Raw genomic sequence first — 9,113 nt, forward strand, 5'->3', positions numbered from 1 at the left:
TATATTTGATCATTTCATTGAGGATACCATCAACACCACAGGCCTTTTTGGGTTGGAGGGTTTTTATTTTGTCCTGTAACTCATTCAATGTAATTGGAGAATCCAGTGGGTTCTGGTAGTCTTTAATAGTTGATTCTAAGATCTGTATTTGATCATGTATATGTTTTTGATCTTTATTCTTTGTTATAGAGCCAAAAAGATTGGAGAAGTGGTTTACCCATACATCTCCATTTTGGATAGATAATTCTTCGTGTTGTTGTTTGTTTAGTGTTTTCCAATTTTCCCAGAAGTGGTTAGAGTCTATGGATTCTTCAATTCAATTCTTCAATCTTCATCTCTCTCTCTCTCTCTCTCTCTCTCTCACTCTCTATGTATAGCTGTGTCTCCATCTCCATCTCTCTCTCTCTCACTCTCTATGTATAGCTGTGTCTCCATCTCCATCTCTCTCTCTCTCTCTCTCTATGTATAGCTGTGTCTCCATCTCCATCTCTCTCTCTCTCACTCTCTATGTATAGCTGTGTCTCCATCTCCATCTCTCTCTCTCTCACTCTCTATGTATAGCTGTGTCTCCATCTCCATCTCTCTCTCTCTCTCTCTATGTATAGCTGTGTCTCCATCTCCATCTCTCTCTCTCTCACTCTCTATGTATAGCTGTGTCTCCATCTCCATCTCTTTCTCTCTCTCTCTCTCTCTCTCTCCCTATGTATAGCTGTGTCTCCATCTCCATCTCTTTCTCTCTCTCTCTCTCTCTCTCCCTATGTATAGCTGTGTCTCCATCTCCATCTCTCTCTCTCTCTCTCTCTCTCACTCCCTATGTATAGCTGTGTCTCCATCTCCATCTCTCTCTCTCTCTCTCTCTCACTCCCTATGTATAGCTGTGTCTCCATCTCCATCTCTTTCTCTCTCTCTCTCTCTCTCTCTCTCTCTATGTATAGCTATGTATAGCTGTGTCTCCATCTCCATCTCTCTCTCTCTCTCTCTCCCTATGTATAGCTGTGTCTCCATCTCCATCTCTTTCTCTCTCTCTCTCTCTCTCACTCTCTATGTATAGCTGTGTCTCCATCTCCATCTCTCTCTCTCTCTCTCTCTCACTCCCTATGTATAGCTGTGTCTCCATCTCCATCTCTTTCTCTCTCTCTCTCTCCATCTCCATCTCTCTCTCTCTCATGTATAGCTGTGTCTCCATCTCCATCTCTTTCTCTCTCTCTCTCTCTCTCACTCCCTATGTATAGCTGTGTCTCCATCTCCATCTCTTTCTCTCTCTCTCTCTCTCACTCTCTATGTATAGCTGTGTCTCCATCTCCATCTCTCTCTCTCTCTCTCTCTCTGTGTCTCCATCTCCATCCCTATGTATAGCTGTGTCTCCATCTCCATCTCTTTCTCTCTCTCTCTCTCTCTCTCACTCCCTATGTATAGCTGTGTCTCCATCTCCATCTCTCTTCTCTCTCTCTCTCTCTCTCACTCCCTATGTATAGCTGTGTCTCCATCTCCATCTCTCTCTCTCTCTCTCTCTCACTCCCTATGTATAGCTGTGTCTCCATCTCCATCTCTCTCTCTCTCTCACTCTCTATGTATAGCTGTGTCTCCATCTCTTTCTCTCTCTCTCTCTCTCTCACTCCTATGTATAGCTGTGTGTGTCCATCTCCATCTCTCTCTCTCTCTCTCTCTCACTCCCTATGTATAGCTGTGTCTCCATCTCCATCTCTTTCTCTCTCTCTCTCTCTCTCACTCCCTATGTATAGCTGTGTCTCCATCTCCATCTCTCTCTCTCTCTCTCTCTCCTATGTATGTATAGCTGTGTCTCCATCTCTTTCTCTCTCTCTCTCTCTCTCTCACTCCCTATGTATAGCTGTGTCTCCATCTCCATCTCTCTCTCTCTCTCTCTATGTATAGCTGTGTCTCTCCATCTCCATCTCTTTCTCTCTCTCTCTCTCTCTCACTCCCTATGTATAGCTGTGTCTCCATCTCCATCTCTTTCTCTCTCTCTCTCTCTCTCACTCCCTATGTATAGCTGTGTCTCCATCTCCATCTCTCTCTCTCTCTCTCTCTCTCTCACTCCCTATGTATAGCTGTGTCTCCATCTCCATCTCTCTCTCTCTCACTCTCTATGTATAGCTGTGTCTCCATCTCCATCTCTTTCTCTCTCTCTCTCTCTCTCACTCCCTATGTATAGCTGTGTCTCTCCATCTCCATCTCTCTCTCTCTCTCTCTCTCACTATCTGTCTCTCTCTCTCTATTGCTCTCTCTCTCCCCTTCTATCATTCTCTCTCTATCGCTCTCTCTCCCCCTCTGTCTGTCATTATCTCTCTATCACTCTCTCTGTATAGCTGTCTCTCAATCTCTCTCTCTCGCTCTCTTTCTCTCTCTCCATCTCTCTCTCTCTGTCATTCTCACTCTCTCTCCCCCTCTGTCATTTTCTCTCTCTCTCTATCACTCTCTCCCCCTCTATCATTCTCTCTCTATCGCTCGCTCTCTCTCTCTCCCTCTCTCTATCGCTCTCTCTCCCCCTCTCTCTGTCATTCTCTCTCTATCGCTCTCTCCCCCTCTCTCTGTCCCAGGAGATTATGACACTGCAGTGTGTATGACAGTGCCCGCAGTGTGTGTGTGTGTGTGTTTGTTTGTTAATGTGTACAGTACACTGAATGTGTGTGTGTGTTTATGAGGGTGTGTGCGTAAATGGGTTAATCTGAGTCAAAAGGGGAAATTAATGTCATCATCTTTAAAGCAAATGAACTCTGTCACCACCGGGGTGAGTTTTGGGGTTCAGTGTGAGGTGATAATCTTAGCCTGACGCCTCTTGATACATTACAACAGGACCAAAGCATGTGGATATAAAATGAGTTAGATTGGCTGTGTTGTCATGTTATATATCCTGTACTGGGTTCAGGTTGCACATTGCCTCTTGACGCCTTTGCACTGTCAATGGCTCCGTCTATGTCTTGCAATGTATGTGCTCATTTGGCTCTATGCCATGGTTTCAACGTCCACGTGTGAAAGTTGTGGAGCGCAAGAAATGCAAAGCTAATTCCCGTAAAAGGCCATAGAGAGAGTGAACTGAGTGACCTTGCTGTGGGGTGACCATAGAGAGAACCTGGGGCGCAGCTAATATTTTCTCGGATAAACACTCCAAACAGCCTACCCGTCCGCTCAGAGGTGTCCACATGGTCCTAAAGCACACCGCTTCCTCGTTTTGTATCACATTCCAAAGATACAACTAGGGGGAATGCAATTTCAGAATGTAAAAGTGAAAGTTGTGCCCCTGGAAAGAACTATGAGGTTGGTTTTGTGGAGGACCTCTAACAGAATGACAGGACAGTAAATATGGACTGACAGACAGACAGCCCCAGCACTCTGACTCACCTGCATTATTCAAACTGCATTAGAAAAACTAACCTGTCTAGAACCTTTTTCTGCCTCTCAGCCCCTTCATCATTTTAGAGTTAAGTCCATTTTCGAATCAGTCCATTCAGTCGAAGTGGATTGAAATTCCAATCGGAAAATTGGGTCATTGAAAGTAAGTGCCACCCGTTCATACCTCAGATTGACTGAATTGGAATGGAATTGACCTCACCTTGCATGACAGGCTCCCTTTCCCCTCTTGCCATAATTAATGAGATTTACAGTAAAAAGGGTACAGATGTAGAATCATAATTTGAGCCAGTTTGCAAGAGGACATGTGAATTATTATGTGGATTATAATTAATGGAACTTTTTTGTAGGGGTTGATACATTTTTCATTAGGGCAAATCAAACCTGACACTTTAATGTGGGAATTACAAACTTTAGAAGCCTTTTTAAAATCTTGAATACAATGCCGTGCAGGAAAATTCTCAGCAACAACAGAGTGATCAAATTAAGATCCTACATCTGCAGGGCTTTCCCATTTCATGTTATCTATTCACTCCCCCCACCCAATCTGCCTGTTGTTGCCCACTGTCACCCCTATTGGGGTTAAAGACCTATTAGCACCCTGAGCCTCACAGACACACACTGGGCTTGACTCACAGTGGCTACACACACACACACACGCAAGTATGCATATGCACACACACACACACACACACACACACACACACACACACACACACACACACACACACACACACACATACATTTACAGCCAAGCACACAAAGAGCCTGCCTGACCGACTGTCATGTGTTATGAGACCCATAAGTTTTGAACCTGTGTGTGTGTGTGTGTTTGCATGTCGATGTGTGTGTGTGTGCATGTTTGTGTGTGTCTGTGTGCATCCTGAGTGCGTGCATGTCTGTGTGTGTGTGTGTGTGTATGTGTGTGCATGCGTTTGTGCGGGTGTGTGTGCGTGTTCGGGTGTGTGTGTGTGTCTGTGAGCCAAACTGCTTCATTAGTATTGTTAATCCGGTCTCTGGTGAACTTAGATACACTGGTCCATCTGTCAGTGTCAAACTCCATAGGCTTTATCTCGTTAGCACGTTACAGTTTAAAAACAGAACACATCTGATCAACCAAACTGCAAGTTAATAATAGTAGACGCAAGCACACACACACACACACCATCTCCCTTACACACACACCCGAACACACCCCAGGACACACACACACACACCCCATCTCCCTTACACACTCTCTCTCTCTCACCTCCGTCCTGAGTGCTGAGGACATTGAGAGCAAACAGCATGGCATTGGAGAAGGTGGTAGCTTCCTCCTTGCTGGCGAAGTTGAGTCCGTAGACCTGACGGGCATCACGCCACTGGTGGAAGGTGGGCGTGGCCTGGTTATACTTCAGACCCTTCACTATGGAGTAGTTGATTACCACCTAGAGAGGAGAGATGGAGAGGTGGTGAGATGGAGAGGTGGTGAAATGGAGAGATGGAGAGGTAGAGAGATGGAGAGGTGGTGAGATGGAGAGGTGGTGAAATGGAGAGATGGAGAGGTAGAGAGATGGAGAGGTGGAGAGGTGGTGAGATGGAGAGATGGAGAGGTGGAGAGATGGAGAGGTTGTGACATGGAGTGATGGAGAGGTAGAGAGATGGAGAGGTGTTGAGGTGGTGAGATGGAGAGGTGGTGAGATGGAGAGGTAGAGAGATAGAGAGGTGGTGAGATGGAGAGATGGAGAGGTGGTGAGATGGAGAGGTGGTGAGATGGAGAGATGGAGAGGTGGTGAGATGGAGAGATGGAGAGGTGGAGAGATGGAGGGGTGGAGAGATGGAGAGGTAGAGAGATGGAGAGGTGGTGAGATGGAGAGGTGGTGAGATGGAGAGATGGAGAGGTGGATAGATGGAGAGGTGGTGAGATGGAGAGATGGAGAGGTAGGAGATGGAGAGGTGGTGAGATGGAGAGATGGAGAGGTGGAGAGATGGAGAGGTGGTGAGATGGAGAGATGGAGAGGTAGAGAGATGGAGAGGTGGTGAGATGGAGAGATGGAGAGGTGGTGAGATGGAGAGGTGGAGAGATTGAGAGGTGGAGAGGTAGTGAGATGGAGAGGTGGAGAGGTGGTGAGATGGAGAGATGGAGAGGTGGAGAGATGGAGAGGTTGTGACATGGAGTGATGGAGAGGTAGAGAGATGGAGAGGTGGTGAGGTGGTGAGATGGAGAGGTGGTGAGATGGAGAGGTAGAGAGATAGAGAGGTGGTGAGATGGAGAGATGGAGAGGTGGTGAGATGGAGAGGTGGAGAGATTGAGAGGTGGAGAGGTAGTGAGATGGAGAGGTGGTGAGGTGGAGAGATGGAGAGGTGGTGAGGTGGAGAGGTAGAGAGATGGAGAGGTGGTGAGATGGAGAGGTGGTGAGATGGAGAGGTGGTGAGATGGAGAGGTAGTGAGATGGAGAGGTAGAGAGATGGAGAGGTGGTGAGATGGAGAGGTGGTGAGATGGAGAGATGGAGAGGTAGAGAGATGGAGAGGTGGTGAGATGGAGAGATGGAGAGGTAGAGAGATGGAGAGGTGGTGAGATGGAGAGATGGAGAGGTGGAGAGATGGAGAGGTGGAGAGGTGGAGAGATGGAGAGGTAGAGAGATGGAGAGGTGGTGAGATGGAGAGATGGAGAGGTGGTGAGATGGAGAGGTGGAGAGATGGAGAGGTGGAGAGATGGAGAGGTGGAGAGATGGAGAGGTGGAGAGATGGAGAGGTGGTGAGATGGAGAGGTGGAGAGATTGAGAGGTGGAGAGGTAGTGAGATGGAGAGGTGGTGAGATGGAGAGGTGGAGAGGTGGTGAGATGGAGAGATGGAGATGTAGAGAGATGGAGAGGTGGTGAGAAGGAGAGATGGAGAGGTGGTGAGATGGAGAGGTGGAGAGATTGAGAGGTGGAGAGGTAGTGAGATGGAGAGGTGGTGAGGTGGAGAGATGGAGAGGTGGTGAGGTGGAGAGGTAGAGATGGAGAGGTGGTGAGATGGAGAGATGGAGAGGTGGTGAGATGGAGAGGTGGTGAGATGGAGAGGTAGTGAGATGGAGAGGTAGAGAGATGGAGAGGTGGTGAGATGGAGAGGTGGTGAGATGGAGAGGTGGTGAGATGGATAGATGGAGAGGTGGTGAGATGGAGAGGTGGTGAGATGGATAGATGGAGAGGTGGTGAGATGGAGAGATGGAGAGGTAGAGAGATGGAGAGGTGGTGAGATGGAGAGGTGGTGAGATGGAGAGATGGAGAGGTAGAGAGATGGAGAGGTGGTGAGGTGGTGAGATGGAGAGATGGAGAGGTAGAGAGATGGTGAGGTGGTGAGATGGAGAGGTAGTGAGGTGGTGAGATGGAGAGATGGAGAGGTGGATAGATGGAGACGTGGAGAGATGGAGAGGTGGTGAGATGGAGAGATGGAGAGGTAGAGAGATGGAGAGATTGAGAGGTAGAGAGATGGAGAGGTGGTGAGATGGAGAGATGGAGAGGTGGAGAGATGGAGAGGTGGAGAGGTGGAGAGATGGAGAGGTGGTGAGATGGAGAGGTGGAGAGGTGGTGAGATGGAGAGGTAGAGATGGAGAGGTGGTGAGATGGAGAGATGGAGAGGTGAGATGGAGAGGTGGTGAGATGGAGAGGTGGTGAGATGGAGAGATGGAGAGGTAGAGAGATGGAGAGGTGGTGAGGTGGAGAGATGGAGAGGTGGTGAGATGGAGAGATGGAGAGGTGGTGAGATGGAGAGATGGAGAGGTAGAGAGATGGAGAGGTGGTGAGATGGTGAGATGGAGAGATGTAGAGGTGGAGAGATGGAGAGGTGGTGAGATGGAGAGATGAGAGGTAGAGAGATGGAGAGGTGGTGAGATGGAGAGGGGGTGGGATGGAGAGGTGGAGAGATGGAGAGGTGGAGAGGTGGAGAGGTGGTGAGATGGAGAGGTGGAGAGGTGGTGAGATGGAGAGGTGGATGGAGAGGTGGTGAGATGGAGAGATGGAGAGGTGGTGAGATGGAGAGATGGTGAGATGGAGAGGTGGTGAGGTGGAGATATGGAGAGGTGGTGAGATGGAGAGATGGAGAGGTGGTGAGGTGGTGAGATGGAGAGATGGAGAGGTGGTGAGATGGAGAGGTGGTGAGATGGAGAGGTGGTGAGATGGAGAGGTGGTGAGATGGAGAGGTGGTGAGATGGAGAGGTGGAGAGATGGAGAGGTGGTGAGATGGAGAGATGGAGAGGTGGTGAGATGGAGAGGTGGTGAGATGGAGAGATGGAGAGGTGGATAGATGGAGAGGTGGAGAGGTGGTGAGATGGAGAGATGGAGAGGTGGTGAGATGGAGAGGTGGTGAGATGGAGAGGTGGAGAGATCGTGAGGTGGAGAGAAGGAGAGGTGGAAAGGTGTAGAGGTAGAGAGGAGGAGAGGTGGAGAGGAGGAGAGGTGTAAAGGAGGAGAGGTGGAGAGGAGGAGAGGTGGAGAGGAGGAGAGGTGGAGAGGTGGAGAGGTAGAGAGGTGGAAAGGAGGAGAGAGTTCATGGTTACCTTCAAGGCCATTTTAGATCAATGTGTGTGTGTATGTGTGTGTGTGTGTGTGTGTGTGTGCTTGTGAGTGTGTGTGTGTGTGTGTTTGTGAGTGCGTGTGTGTGTGTACCTCTACCTGCTGGTCCTGTAACTTTACTCCCACCACACGGAAGGTGTTGTTGGCAGTGTTGTGGTAGATGTTGATGCGGCTGAAGCCCTGCTGACCTGGCTTGATGGGAACCCACTTCTTACTTCCGTCGTCATAGACCATGACAGAGGCGCGTGCCTGGCAGATACTCTGCTCACTGAGGGGGAAGAGAGAAACAATAAGTCAATTTCTTTATCAATCAATCAATTGATCAATTTGAACCATCATACACCACCATCATACACCACCATCATACAACACCATCATACCTCACCATCATACCTCACCATCATACACCACCATCATACCTCACCATCATACCTCACCATCATACACCACCATCATACACCACCATCATACCTCACCATCATACACCACAATCAAGCACCACCATCATACCTCACCATCATACCTGTTGGAGAGGAAAACACCCCCAATACCTTAAAATGTTGGAGAGGAAAACACCCCCCACACTCATCAATATGATGAGCAGCCAAGTCCCAAAACATAATACAACACCATCATACACCACCATCATACCTCACCATCATACACCACCATCATACACCACCATCATACACCACCATCATACCTCACCATCATACACCACCATCATACACCACCATCATACACCACCATCATGCCTCACCATCATGCACCACCATCATACACCACCATCATACACCACCATCATACCTCACCATCATGCACCACCATCATACACCACCATCATACACCACCATCATGCCTCACCATCATGCACCACCATCATGCACCACCATCAAACACCACCATCATACCTCACCATCATGCACCACCATCATACACCACCATCATACACCACCACCATTCACCACCACAGAGGCTCTAGCATGGCAGATACTCAGCAGTCAACCTTGAGACAATCAATCAACCAATTCATTATAATTTTATCAACGAATGAGCACAGTGCAGTGCATCTTTAAGACAGTATCAGTCATCAATCACTCAAGGAACCAATAAATAAAAACACAATTTTGGTTGGTTTACGTTGCTTATGACAAAGAACACATGGAGCAGTGCATTGCAGGCCAATCCAGCTGCAGGTCATGTGATTG

At 48.3% G+C, this 9,113-nt stretch overlaps 1 pseudogene; it reads right to left on the minus strand.

Annotated features, from left to right (window-relative positions):
• Positions 1 to 9,113, minus strand: part of LOC112250563 — a 51,031-nt pseudogene that overhangs the window by 15,497 nt on the left and 26,421 nt on the right.

This window comes from Oncorhynchus tshawytscha, linkage group LG05 (assembly GCF_018296145.1).
Source record: "Oncorhynchus tshawytscha isolate Ot180627B linkage group LG05, Otsh_v2.0, whole genome shotgun sequence".
In the NCBI taxonomy this organism is placed as follows: Eukaryota; Metazoa; Chordata; class Actinopteri; order Salmoniformes; family Salmonidae; genus Oncorhynchus; species Oncorhynchus tshawytscha.